Source organism: Xenopus laevis, chromosome 6S, assembly GCF_017654675.1.
Source record: "Xenopus laevis strain J_2021 chromosome 6S, Xenopus_laevis_v10.1, whole genome shotgun sequence".
In the NCBI taxonomy this organism is placed as follows: Eukaryota; Metazoa; Chordata; class Amphibia; order Anura; family Pipidae; genus Xenopus; species Xenopus laevis.
In genome coordinates, this window is record NC_054382.1 from 53,643,991 (window position 1) to 53,659,563 (window position 15,573).

General features: G+C 39.7%; 1 protein-coding gene across 1 annotated transcript in view; it reads right to left on the minus strand.

Moving 5' to 3' along the window:
• LOC121395060 (aromatic-L-amino-acid decarboxylase-like) overlaps positions 1-14,769 on the minus strand; it is a 55,639-nt gene extending 40,870 nt beyond the window's left edge. The window contains exon 1 of the mRNA XM_041567584.1: positions 12,123-14,769. The gene's annotated coding sequence lies outside the window, so the exon portion shown is untranslated. The remainder of the gene's footprint in view (positions 1-12,122) is intronic.
• Positions 14,770-15,573: the final 804 nt, after the last annotated feature.

Sequence of the window (15,573 nt, forward strand, 5' to 3'; positions counted from 1 at the left end):
GAGGGAGCACTGTTATTCTTTCAGATAACCAACAGATGGCGCTGTGTGATATTGCAGTCTCTCCCCCAAGCGAACTGTTGGTATAGGAATTATTAAAAGTGACTGCAATCGCAGCTACTGTCCACTGACTCGAGTATAAGCCGAGGTAGACTTTTTCAGCACATTTTGGATGCTGAAAAACTCGGCTTATACTCGAGTATATACGGTAAACATGTCTTTTTACCCCAAACTACAGAGTTACAATTGTCAGTTTTAATTAAATTTTCGATGAAAATCAACTCAAAGGTTCCATTTTCTAGCATCTAATCTCCCTCATAGCATTAGGCACCAAGAAAGAACTTCCTAAATATAAATTCCAGATGTTTACTGAACACTTTGATGGCCAATATGCATAGATATACCAAACTATGTGGATTACAGAGACCCCCAAACAAAAACAGCGCATATGAATTTTCACTGCTGACACTCTGGCTGCTGCAATATAAGCACCTGGTATGTGTATTATATGCCATAGTATGGAAACCCTAGAAAAATATATATATTACGAAAATACACTTTTTTTATATATTTTAAGTTTTTTATTGGTTTTGCAATTTTAAACAAAGACTTTAATTATGGCACCATACATTGGTTCACGCATATTTATAACTTAGTTATATAACCAAGGTGCTTTTCGTTATTCCAGTTATGCCAACCAAAAGAAGAAAAAAGATAAAAAGAACAGAGTGAAAGAATGACAGAGAATAGTAAAAAGGGAGGGGGTAGGGATGGGGTATAGGTATGAGGAGAGGGGATAAATAACTTCCTTCCTCTCACTTCATGTGTTTGAATTGGATTATGTGGTCTTACATTTTTCAGGTGTTATTTTTCTTTCCATTTTTCCTACATATATTTGGAGTGTGTGCAATTTCTGTTGAGTTGATTTGGTCCAATCATACATGAGATTTGAGTCTATTAGCGATATAATTTCTTGCTTGTTAGGCACTATGGGTGGTTCAATAGGGCTAGTGATGGTGTTAGTTTTATTTGGAAAAGCGTGGCCTGCTTCAGTATGGTTTTTATGGTGTGGGTCCATAGTGCTTTGATTTTGGTGCAGTGCCACCAGATGTGAGTCAAGTTTCCTTCTTTGTTGCACTCTCTCCAACAAGTTTCAGGTACATTTGGGTAGTATTTGTGTAGGAGGGTTGGTGTTTTGTACCATTATAAAATTGCTTTCTTGCATTTTCAATGTGATTGGTGCATTTCGAGTGCTTGTAAACCATATTTGTGATTTGTGTTCATTGTTGTGTGTCTAGTTCAATGTTTAGTTCTTGTTCCCATTTCGTAACATTTGTATGTAACACCTATTTGGGCCATACGGGGGTTAATTCACCAGCTAGTGCACTAAATCATGGGTTACACGGGACTCTAACACTTCAGGCTAGGGACTTCACTATATGGAAGATTAAAGGTGTGGTGTAGTGTCACTACAACTCCCACAGGCTGCTGTGCAATAACAAAAGACTTGGGCGCCAGGAGGTTCTTAATAAAACAGGAACAAGATTTATTAACTATGCACGAGGCAAGTGACATCAGATTTCTACTCATGCAGGAGTTTGAGGCAACTGCAGTTCACACAATCTGCAGGCAGGCTCACTTAGAGCAGACACAGGCCGACACTCCCTGAGGACAGACTTGGCAGGTATCCCACTTCACCTCTGCAACATATTCCAGTAGTGGTCTCTGGATCAACCTCAGGGCAATCATCTCTCGTGATTCCCTCTCCGCTGGGGTCCCTATACTACAGTCAATATGGCCTGGGAGAGATACCTCCAGTCTATCACTCCTATGTTGGAGCTCAGAACTGTTCTCTCTCTCTAACCTCTCTGCCTTTCTCTCCTAGAGAGACTATGACAAGTCTGCCCTAGTATATCTATTCCTCATTCACGGGATTGCCTGGTCCCCGACTCGGACACATGCCTTCTTCTGGGCCTTCTGTACTCAGTCCCCCTGAGCACACCCAGCTGGATCAGCATCCAGAGGCGAAAGAGGAAGAGGCCACTCCTTATACACATGTAGGGATGTGTAGAATAGCCATCCCCAGTATTATTCAGCAGGCAGTTTCCATAGTGTTATAGACACCTAACTGGGTCCTAAAATACAGTTGGGAGGGGTAACTGTTTCCTATTCCTGCTTTAAGCTATGCCCCTTGCTATTTCTCACAGTGACCAGCAGATGGCATTGTGCTAGAGTATAAAAGGCTCTGAAGCCATGCTTTCAGTGTCCATCTTGTGCTGGCTCTAGCCTGAGCAGGAGGCAGAGCTTGAGTGGAACCTAGACAGTTCAGGTCTAGTAAGAATAGGCTACTCACCTTTATAGGTCACTCTAGGAGTGACAGACAGTCAGTATTATTTAGCTAAGCAGCTTGAGGCTCCTACGAGGATTGTAGTGGGATTAAGATCCCAGGGTACTAATTGCCAAGAAGTAGGGACTAAGTGTACAGACCTAGGGTAGAGAGTATTCCCCTCAGGTTCCACTTAGGGAAAAGGCTGAAAGCTGGGTGTACCTCCTCAAAGCTGCATGTATTATTCCTATTTCTGAGGAGAATCATCCTGACCAAAGGTGTTGTGAGTACTGCCTATTCAATGTACTGTATGATCCTGCAAATGTTCTGATTTATGTACACTCCACTGAGGATTGTATATTGTGCTCAATAAATCTGTTCTATGGTTAAGTTATAAGAACCACTGGCGCCCAATTAATTGCACCCTGAATACAGTTACACTACACCCTGCTTCCACATCGCTGCGAAGGTTCACTCCCGAAGGTTTTAAGGTCTCATCCGGAGCATATGTACTGGGAGTGAAGCTTATAGTAGAGTAAGGTGCACTCAATTTACTATAGCGCTACACACACTATAATGCAGTGTAGCAGGAAGCTGTCACACCTCTCCTGGTAAATCACTCTAAGAAAAAGGGTGGGGGCCTTAAAGCTGCAGGGCAGATTAACCCGTAAGGGCCCCTACATGTAGTTTCACGGTTGTATCCTCATCCATAAGTATTTTGTATTTCTTTGTTATTCCTTTTGTGCTACGTTGGTTTTGTGAGGCCAGCCTCTCATATACAGTAGATGGTGGGCTTTTTAGTCTCAGTGTGTTGCCCAGTAGGTGTTTTAGGTAAATTGTACTCCAGTGTTAGCTGATCAAAGGGTTTCATAAGTGTGCCCTCATACAGTTGGCTAATGGTTGTTAGTTTTTTTGTTACGCCATTTTGTTAAGTTGAGATGTGGAATGCTCATTTCTAGCATATCTAGAATAGTGCTTTGTGCTGGAAAAACGTGGGTTTCTTTTATTTAGTTTAGTATAGCTGTCTTTGTTGTGTGGTTGGCTAGTAAGTGGAGGTCTAATGGATCTGTTGCTTTTGTCCACATTAGTCCTTTAAGAGGGGTTGGTGTGATGGATTCTTGTTCTAGTTGGAGCCACTGCAATTTTTCTGTTGGAAGATTCCATGGTGCACTTTGTAGGAATTTTTGTTTTATTCTTGGCCTCTTTTTGGCCCATATTTAGTCTTGAATAAGTTTTTGTGCCTTGCAGAAGAAGGATTTTGGGACTGTCAATGGTAGAGTTCTGAAGATATAAATTAATTTGGGTAGTATCATGATTTTGACAGTGGCAATTCGCCCTAGCCAGGAAGTGTATAGGGGTGCCCATCTGTTTAAAAGTTCCTGTGTGTTAAGTAGCTTGGGTTAGTTTGCCTTGTAGGTTTTGGAAATAGAATTGCTCAGTTCTATCCCCAGATAAGTTATAGTTTGCGTTTGCCATTGGAATGTATGTTCCGATCTTAATCGATTTATTGAGTCCTGTGTCATTTTGAGTGGTAGAATCTGGGATTTTGCTTAGTTTAGCTTGTAATATGATACTTTCTGAAGTCTTGTAGGATCTTTGTAGCAGCTGCTAGGGATGATTCTGGGTTGGTTAGTGTATGGATGATGTCATCTGTAAACATGGCTAGTTTGTGTTGTGTATTATCCACTTGGATCCCAGATACATACTTTACAATACGAATTGTCCTAGCAAGTAGCTCCTGGATGAGATTGAAGAAAAGGGGCGACAGGGGGCACCCCTGTCTTGTTCCATTAGTGATTTGCAATGTTTTGGAAAGAAAGCCCATGTTGTTTACTTTTGCTGAGGGTTTAGTGTATAGAGATAGGGTGGCATGTTTAATCGGGCCTCATAGGCATATTGCTTTAGGTTGGTGTTCAGCAGTGTGATGGGTCTATATTTAGCGCATTCTGCTAGGTCTTTCCCTGGTTTCGGTATTGTAGTTATTGTTGCTGCTAGCATCTCTTCAGGGAATGAGCCTCCTTGAAGCACATAATTGAATAAGTTTGTAAGATGCGTAATTAGTATGCCTTGAAAGTTTTTGTAGTAGGCGTTGGTGAGCCCATCTGGGCCTGGGGCTTTTCCTTGTGGGGTTGTTTCTATGGCTATCTTTCTCTCTTCTGGTGTGATGATGGAGTTAAGTTGGTTGAGTTGTTGTGGCTGAATTTGGGGTATGTTAGCTGCTGTTTTTTGTATAATTTTGTATAGCTGCCATAATAGTTTTGTCTTGGTTTATATAATGAGTAGTAGTCTGCAAATTGGTTTGCTATTTCTTTAAGGTTGGTAACTGGTTTACCGTTTGCCGTCTTTACTTGCGCTATTGGTTGATTGGTTAGAGTTTGAAAGTACACATTCTTAAAAATCCAAAATGGACAAATACATCTTTCTACTGCAAACTATGAAACTGCAATGCCATGCTGAACCTAGTGATTTTTCTCTGAAAATGGTCACAAAGCTTGAATTTTGCCACATTATACTCTCCACATTTCATAACGTAGCAGCATAAAACATCCTAAATATTAAAGCCAGGGGTCTACTTAACAGTTTGAATATGCATAGATTTACCAAACTATGTGGTGCACAGAGATCCCTAAAATCGATATACAGCAGGCAAAATTTCCAAGTAATAAAAGAATGCAATAAAAATACAAAAAAAAACACTAAAATCAATTTTTTTCAACCTAGTGTCAGAATTACAGTTTGAGTATTTTACTGTAGCTTGGCCAAGCTTTACAGACAGAAACAAGTGAACAACATGTACACAGAAATGAAAATGCAATAAAATGGCTAAAATGCAATAAAAATCTAAAATTAAAATCTAAAAATGCACCAAAATCACCAAAAATGCCATAAAATCACCAAAATAACATAACAAAAGTATTGCACAGTGCAGTTAATGAATATATTATTCACAATGGCAATAAAAGGAAAAAAATAGCCATAAAATTGTGTATAAGGTTGTGAGTACACATGACAAAATGCTTGTTATATGCATGTGTGCACATATGTGGGAGTGGTGTGAATGTGGGAAAGCCCCCCCAATACCACAAAAATGTAGGCGAGTGTGCTTAAGTGTAAATGTGTGTATTTGTGTGTGTTACACTAACCTGGGGTGTCCAGGCAGCAGATCCATCTTTGGACACACAGGAGGAGGAGTGGAGTCCGTGGAGGAAGGCTTCATCAGCGGGGATATGGGTCGGGGGCATCGCTGCGGGGAGCGGCATCAGACGCACTTGTCTGCTGCGCCTATGGGGCCCCTGAGAGATTGCACCCCAGGAGCCACTTCCCCCAAACTCTGCTCATTGCCTGGGGGCTTCTGAACGAGTAGCGAAGGAGCGAGTGGCTTTAAGAGCTGCTCCTCCGCCCGGTAGGAGAACGTAGATTCTACATTCTGTGGCACCTAAAGGGTTAAACGTCAAGATGGTCCAAGAAGATTTTAGAAATAGAAGTGATTGGCAAGGAAGAGTGGGTAAAAATTCCAACAAGATTTGAAGGATAAAAAAGGTATTACAAAATGACCTGTGCCCAGTGTCGGATTGGCCCAGCAGGACACCGGGAAAAAAACGCAGTGCCGATCGCCTCTCCCAATTGGATTCGGGGGGGGAAAAAAAATGTTTTTCAGGCGCAGCGCCATCTGCGCATGCGCCCGGCCCCTATTGATTTAGCAGGCGCCTTCATCCATGCGCACTTGGTGTATCATAGTAGGGGGGCGGCGGCGGGTCTGAGGGGGCCCTGGACATTAGTCCGGGTGGGCCCTGGGCACTACTAAACACTGCCTAACTGGGGGGTCCAAATCTATGCACGATACAATTATTTCCAATCGTTTCGGAGTCGGTCGAATATAATTTAATTGTAAGAGTTAACGTGCAAATATGTTTTTTTTTATATACTTACAAAATTAACCAAACATATAATAAAAAAGGAGCATTTTGCATTCAGCTGTATATGTATTTTTCTCCCATGACTGCTGTGAAGTTAAATCAATATTCCTGATCCCTAGATTCTTATTTCCACCACAAGTATTAAATCAACTGTAATGATTCTGTCATGATTTTTATGGTGTGGTTTTATCGCTATATTACACTGTGTACATTGCAAGTAACTCCTTCTACCATTTAAAATATTATTCTTGAACCGATAAGTGTATTTATTTTGTTGTAATATTGATGTGTAGGCAGTGGCATAGCTACCAGGGAAGATGGGGCTGCTATTGCACCTGGGCCTGCTCCCCTTTGTGGCCCACCAGAGACCGCTGCAGCAAATGTGGTAAGGGAAACTGTGCATCTGGAGGGGTGGAGGGCCCAGGTGTACATCCTGCACCCAGGCCGGGAAGAGAGTAGTTGCATTACTGTGTGTAGGCAGTAATCTCAGGTCATTGTTCTGTTGATGGGCTGCTGGGGGGAAAGGGTGATAACACTCCCAACTTGTATTCCAGTAGTAAAGAGTGACTGAAATTTATCAGAGCACAAGTCACATGGCCCAGGGCAGCTGGAAAACAAACATGTCTAACATCAGATTTCAAAATTAAACATAGAAAAATCTATTCACTCTTTTAAAAAATGGATTTCAATGCAGGATTCTGCTGAAGCTCTATTAATGAATGCATTTTGTAAAAAAAAACAAAAACATTTTTTCCTATGACAAAATGGAAAAATAGTCATGGAAAACTAACATGTCTAACCCCACGTCAGATTTCAAAATTTAATATAGAAAAATCTGTTTAAACTTTTAAAAAACGGATTCTAATGCAGGATTCATCTTAAGAAGCTCTATTAACTAATGCATTTTGTAAAAAAAAAAAAAAAAACTGTTTTCCTATGACAAAATCTCTATCGGTGGGCAAAGCCCTGCATGTTTAATCAGCCATGATGTGACGTTTCTGCCTCAGAACTATTGCCATTGTAAAGGGATTATCCCAGGTGATGTAATGGTATTTCCTTGGAATGGTTCTAAGCATAATTTTTTTTGTAAAAGGAAAGAGGGAAGTGTTTTGCGTGAAATTACCATCTGGTTTAGTGTATGTGGCCCAGACAAAGCAGGTCAATTAACATAACACAAACCTGCTATTTGCAATTACCAACCACCATCTGATTCTTATAAAAAGAAACCACCTTGGCTAAACACACCGGGTGTCACAACTAAGTTAGCAGGGACTAGCAAGAGTACTGGTAGGCGAGAAACCTGTGAGAGTATTTATGTTGTATATGTAATTAAGTGCCCGAGTGGGTTATCCTACGTTGGACAAACTACAAGAAGCGCTAAGGAGCGCATAAGAGAACACATGTCTGCAATAAATACTAAAAAAAGTGACCAAGCAGTTGCAAGTCATTTTCTTGTTGCAGGCAATGGGGTACAACAACTAAAATATCAAATAATAGACAGTATACCTAAAATGCGGAGGGGAGGAGACAGAGTAAAAATGTTATTAAAGAAAGAAGCAAGATGGACCAGAAAAATGGAAACGTTGGTTCCCCATGGTCTCAACAGGGAATATGATTTGAGCAAAATATATCTCTGAATTGTTTTTAATTAAATTTTAAGACGTATTTTATTGAAGGGGTAATTATTATTTATCCTTTTACAGCAAAACGTTTTTTTCACATCAAAATTATTGGACACTTATAGGATCACTGGACTGTATGCACGAAGGTATAGAGATACACGTTTTTGGTTTATGTAAATTGATAAAATTGGGGCGATTTGTAAATGCGAAACATTGTAATTGTGGAAAAATGTCAGTAGGGGTCACTGTGACACAATGTATAATGTGCAGGTGCTGTCTGAGTGGCTTGAGAAAAGGCAGAGAATGGTAAAGTGTTTGGGGTCAGAGCCCATGTCCCAATAAAGGCATTTTAAGAGAAAAAAAAAATCACTTTTAAGTTAAGTTTATGATTATGGACAAAAAAAATGTCTATAAAAAGAAATTCAGGACTACTTGACTTGTATTGGACTTTTTTTTTCACTGGCACCTTGGGTTCGTGGACTAATTAGCTCTATGTAATGTAATGGCGCTTGCTGTATGGGTCTGTATTACTAATGAAGGGGGAAGTTCCCAAAACATCACAGTCGAATTAACACGTAGGTGTTTCCATGCATTACAGTTACTCTGTGTGCGGGTACTATTGTGTGTTTTAGATTAACAGAGGAAGAGGTAATGATCTTTTTTTATGGGCACCAAGTACCGGTATACATAATTAAAAGACCAGGGTTTGCTGGTGTGTAATTTATTTCATATTTATATTTCAGTTTGTGTCAAAGGCTATTTGGTATATATGTTTGATAGGCTTTGTGTATCCTCTATACAATCACGTCATACAGTCTCCGCGGGAAATTAGTAATAGAAAAATCACTACCAAGATAAATGCAATGTTTTGTTGTTTATTTCTAAATTACAAGTAACAGTATATCAGTCCCTTATTTGTACAAAAATACCTGATTACAATTAGGTTTACAAGCCAAAAAGCTATATACAGTATGAAGCAAAGCATACAGATTCAAATGTTTTGTCTCACGTTAACATCTTTTGCATTCCCTGACAACTTATATCACAGTACAAGCTTGTATTGACTGTAACACAGAAAATATGTAGTAATGAAATAGAGTCATTCAAATGCCATTAATGCCATGATTGGAATAGCCAGAATCCAAAGGCAAATCTTAGAGCTTCAACCTCAAAAATGTCATTTGTAGACTCAAAAGCATTTGACCATAAACTCGTTTTGACATTTTAAGTCACTGTTTCTAGTAACATTGCTAAAATTTGGAATAAAAAAAAAATAAATTAAAAAAAATGCTTATTACAATGTGACCCATTGCTGCAAGCAAAGCAGCGAATGCCCCCAATAAAAAGACTGATCATTGTCATGTGTGTGTAGCACACTACCATCAAAATTATGAATTTGTTATAACCTAAGCGCAAAGCTTCTCTGGAAGGGTGCAATGATTGGTCAACCTTTAGTGCACAAATGAAATATTTGAAAAAAAGGTGGCACATTTTAAAGGATCAAATAAAATATTCTGTTTTAAACCCTATTTTAACACTTTATGTCTATGAATGCTAACTAAAACAAAAAAACAAAAACTTGGACGTATCAAGAACGCTACACAATGTATTTAAAAACTAATATTAAAAAAATAGACTGAGAAAACAATCCTGAGCATTCCCATTACATTCATTACAATACAAAAATAGATTGAAATGTCTTTGTCTATTTTTTATTCCTATTGAGCAGGCTTAGCTTATTGAAATATGCATGATTTTTTCATAAGAAAATTAAAGTATATTTGAATTAATTTACAAAACATAAAAAACAAACCTTTAAAGCAAATGTAACCTTTATTTATACCGTTAACTTAATATTCTAAGCACTTCTTTCATTCACATTTTTTTAAGATTCTAAGGTATTAATAAAAACATGTACAGGTATGGGACCTGTTATCCAGAATGTTTGGGACCTGCAGTTTTTACGATACTGGGTTATTTCACTTACAATAAGGATCCATGGGTGTCCGCAGAAAATTTTCCAGGGTGGGGCAAGGAGGCATCTGTGGGCGGGCCTGTGAGATAGGTGGGTGTGTCACTGCCATCAGGGGGTGGAGCTATGCCACGGCGATCAGCCGATCGCCAGGTCAATCAAGGGAATCCTGCACAGTTTCCCTAATTTGAAAAACCATCCAGGAAGTTTTGACCCGGGCAACCCTTCAAAATACCGGTTGTCTGACAAGTGGCAACCCTAGTTCACACAAAGATGGCAAAGTGGCAAGTTCATGTATAAATACCCCCAGAACTCACAAACAGATGGCACAGGGGCAAGTACATGTATAAATATCCCCAAAACTCACAAATAGATGGCACAGTGGCAAGTACATGTATAAATACCCCCAGAACTCACAAACAGATGGTACAGGGGCAAGTACATGTATAAATACCCCCAGAACTCACAAATAGATGGCACAGTGGCAAGTACATGTATAAATACCCCCAGAACTCACAAACAGATGGCACAGGGGCAAGTACATGTATAAATACCTCCAGAACTCAAAAAACAGATGGCATAGGGGCAAGTAATTGTATAAATACCCCCAGAACTCACAAGTACAAGGCTGCAGACTGCAATAGATAGGGCTTTCCTTCCTTCGTTTTCTCCCGCACTGCAATCTGTGCTACTGGCCAATCAGATGCTCCCTGGCTGCTCTCTCTCTGTCACAGCTGAAGTAATGGCAGTCCCTACTAAGGTGATGTATAAAGTTGTGGTGCAAAACACAAACACAGTAACACATACACACTAACAGGCCCTGCCATTCCAAGTCCACAGAGGCCCAAATAGCCTGCTACCAGCCCACTATATGGTAACTTTCTATGGAACCATACAGCAGCCCTTTTGGCACCTGAAGAAGAGTGTGCTAAGCAACAAATGCACAATACACTGTATACAAACAAATCGCATACACATGGCACATGTAAGGCCACACAGGGAAATGTACTTGTAGCTGGATAGATACAGATATTAGAGGTGTCTACAACAGCAAGTGGTTTATAAAGCCCTAAAGAAAAGCTCACGTGAGTGTAACACTATGGCATTTCTTTAGAGACCATGGGGGCTGATTTACTAAGGCAGGTGCTAAACTGCACCAGGGCAATTGCCCAGAACTGTAACTGGTAACAAGCTATTTTCAGTTTGATTGCTTTCAGCAACTGCACTTGGACTTGACTGTTTAGCACCAATGTTTACAAATGCCATTATGCCCTGAACCCAATGCATCATAGGTAAGCCCAAATGGCACTGCCATAAAGCAAATTCTAGTGTTGGGACCTGTAGACTTGAGTGTACACTGTCACACTGAACCCTACTCACACATATGGCGCGCAAAACCAGCTCTGGCAGATTGGCATCCTGTGCTAAAGAGCTGCTGTCACTTGAAAAGCAGCCCAAATTGTGCCAATCAGAAGCAGAGCCTAGCCAAGGTAACGGCCCCCCAATCAGTCAGGGGGAGAAAAAACCAGAGAATCCCCGGCTCCCTATACACTGCCCACGCGGGAGGAACCTACTCATATAATGGTATCCCCCTGAGACACGTGACTGGAGCCCTGTTCCTGTTCACTCTGCGCTGCCGCTCCTCAGTGCCAAGTAATTAGGAGCCAGTGCTGCACACTGGGAAGTGACTGTGCCCACACACACACACACACACACAGTGACACACACACATACAGTGACACATACACACACACACAGTGACACACACACATACAGTGACACATACACACACACAGTGACACACACACATACAGTGACACATACACACACACACACAGTGACACACACACATACAGTGACAGATACACACACACATGACACACATACAGACACACACACACACAGTGACACACATACATACAGTGACACATACACACACACATGACACACATACATACAGTGACACATACCTGACACACATACATACAGTGACACATACACACACGACACACATACAGACACACACACATACACATACACACACACACACACACACACACATACAGACAGTGACACACACACACAGTGACACACACAGACAGATACACACATACACACACACACACACAGACAAATACATACACAGACAGATACACAAATACACACACAAACACACATATACACATACAGTAACTCACACACTCGATCTGTAACTGACTCCTTTGCCCGGCTGCAGCCTCACTAAATCCACCCCTCCCCCAAGACAAGCACCGAGCAGTTTTACTCACAGTTCATGAGATCATGCAGGAAATCCAGACCAGGTTAGGCAGCAGTGTTGAAGGGGAATGCCTGGAGCCATGCTTTCAGTTTGTTTACCGGCTCCCTCTCCCTCCCCCTCCCCGCACTACACTAAACTCCAGTCACGGGGAGGGCGGAGTTTAGAACAAACTTCACAGAGTCTACAGTGAAGCACTGTAGGTGCCGCCCCCCAATCATGACGCCTTGGTAGGAAACTCTGGATGCTGAGAGGGGGGAGGGATTTTTGCACGCTGCGGGCAAATTAATGGATATCGGCCCGTGTTATGTGCACAGTCCCAGGGGGGGGCGCTGCCCCCTCTTGCCCCCCTCTGTGGACGCCCATGTAAGGATCAACTGTATATTAGGTTGGATCAAGCACAATGTACTGTTATTATTACAGAGAAAAATGAAATACTTTTTAAAGTATTATTACTAATAATCAGATTATTTTAATAAAATTGAGTCAATGGAAGATGACCTTTCAGGTTAATACTATAATGTTAATACAGGTGTAATGAATTTTATACCAACAACCACCAGGTCAGTTTTCCAAATGTAATCTATTTAAAAAAAAAAAGAAAGAAAGAAAGAACTGATGCTGCTTTGTGCAGGAAAGATATGAGACACTGTAGATAATTTTCTCATTTCTTCTACCAACTGGGGTAACAAATCTTACCAGCAGGCTGCAAAGCTGTTGCAAAATTAATTCTGTTAGTAGTATACTTTGTTCTTTATATCTTGGGATCTTCCAAAAAAAGAAAAGAAAAAAAAGTCTCAATCAAAAAAAGGGGGCTTAGAATAACTCTCTGAGCAATTTTAGATTTATTTTAAAGGTTTACATTTCCTTTAAGTAACGGAATATTATAATAGAAACAATACATGAACTTTTATAAGTTATCAAATTAATGGAAGAAGCTGAAAACTAAAATGGACTTGAAGTTCATACTTTTAATCACAGCAAGAAGTGTTGTGGAATTTCCTATATGCATTAACAAAGCATTAATTGACACAGAAAATACTATGAGCAATATAAGCATGTTGCATTATGTGTAGATTAACATTCACATCATATTACTATTAGTGAGGCCTCCATCATTTCTACCCCACACAGCAATAAATAGGCCATAAGAAGCTGCAACTGTTGGACTGACAAGACCAACCAATAATCTCTATATCATATATCCATAAATCCGGAAAAAATGTGTTCCATAAATAGACACAGATTTAACTTCTAGATAACCAACAATATTAAAGTAATTATATCCACAATCGTTCAAGTTTGCATCAAAAATTGCTATATTCTATGAGCATTAAAGCCCATTTTCTTTCAAGCCATGTTACTGGTATTTTTGACCTACTCTACGGTTATCTAAAGCAAAGAATCTAATTTTGCGCCTACAGTATTAGTTGAGCAGCTAACAAACCTTTAATGTTTGTTCTTTTAATGACAAATAACTGCAAACTTGATGAAAGGTTGCTTTTTACAAAGTACTCAGTACCAACTAATGTTTTTGTAACCCTTTAAATCATATAACAGACCTGTTGTATGAATTTGCATGTACCAAAGCAGTGCACTATAAATAAAAATTTCCTCCCCCCAAATCCCACCTCAGTTAAGTAGAAATGGTCCATAAAGGCACATACTGTATTATCACAGTGGTAAAGAAAGGCAAAAGACCAGAGGACTGGCTCAGATATATGCAATATACATACACATGAATTTAAACTATATTCTGTTAAACCAATATTCACACGGTTATCAACTTGAAATTCAAGTTGCAATAAAGGGATAAAGGGAATAAGCGCCATTTGCAGTTCAGAAGCTCAACATATAGCCATTGCTACTGGCCACTTTTTGGGGGCAAATATTCTGCACTCAACATTTACTATGGAAAGAGGTCAAATGACCCATTAAGCCCGTCTTCCTTTGTGCCTTTTAAAACCCTGTGACAGCAGAGGCCCAGGAAAGTCATGTTATGTAACTGGGAATGAGTTGTAACCATTACCCTCCCCCTAACATATAAGTTACCATATTAGACAGCATTACATTGTGCTGTATTTTGCAGTACTATATGCTGTGTCTTTTATCTCTGCAATTTTTATCACACTCCTCCAGTTGGCCCATTAGCTGCCATACTGCACAGGGCTGTAGGAAAGTTATTCTGTACAAAGTCATATGAAATAACCAACTTATATGTAATTACTTTACTTGTTACCCATAGGGTTCTGTATATAGGAATCAGTTTCTGTTTCTACTAAGACTACATTAGCCTTAAGGTGGCCATAGATGTAAAAATTAATCTTTCCTGGAAAAGTTTTTTCAAAGAAAAATTGTTCAAGGACACATGTAGAGCTATAGATATACAAGTAGAAACAATAGAATTCTGCCCTAATGGGTGATGTGTTAATCTTTTCCACTTATGTTATAATTATTTCTTTTATTGGGTTGATGGAGAGGATGTTTTTATTCTTATTTATTTTCATTTCCATTTCTTATTAATATATTTTATTAAGTATTTTTGTTCAAATACATCATTTAATTTCTTCATCAACTGGATTTAATGTAAATTTTTGTTCTTTTTGCTCATGCTGTTTATTTGAAAATACTAATAAACACAATTGAAAAAAAAGAATTCTGCCTGTATACGACAATTCAGCACTAACAGAGGCCGATGTTCAGGTGCTCTCAATGGTGCCTGATCAAAATTTTTCGACTGGGCGATCAATAAGCCAACCGATTTCCAAGCTTTCTGCCAATATCGGTTGACTTGTTTCCAGCCATACACACCAAATATTGTACAAAAATTTTGTTTTGTAAGATAATATTGATGCGTGTATGGCCACCTTTAGTTTTACAAGTGGATATCCCCATTCTTTTGCAAAAAAAGTTTTTGTCAGATGCTTTAAATCAAGGGAAAGGCAATTTCCCATAAGTGACATAGCACTACATATTTGTCCTTGTCCTTTAAAGCTTTAATATCTTTCCAGATGCATTCCTCAAAGAACTCCTATGAAAATCCTACTTACAGACTGGGCAGTTAAAAGCAAATGCCAACTGATAATTTCTGAATGTACCTAGTGTAAGAGTTTGGGTAGCTGGGATCAGTTTTCCTGGGGTAACACAGCCCACGGCACAAGCACAACTCATGAGAATGCAGTCTCTTTTTGACAGTTTATTGTCTCTTGGAGGAAAAATAAACAAAACAAACAATTCAAAATAAAATCCTTGCCACTTAATGGGCTTCTAACTAATACAGGTCAGTTTTCCTAACTAACCAGGAGAAGGCCTACCGCCTGTCTCCACAAAACAAAGAACAAACAGGTATATATAAAATCCCAAACCTTTTGGTGATTTCAATCCCTCTCACACAGGCAGCTTTCCTGTGTATTTTCCCCAGCCAGGAACTCTCCACTCTGGCTTGAGCTGCCTCTTTAACCACC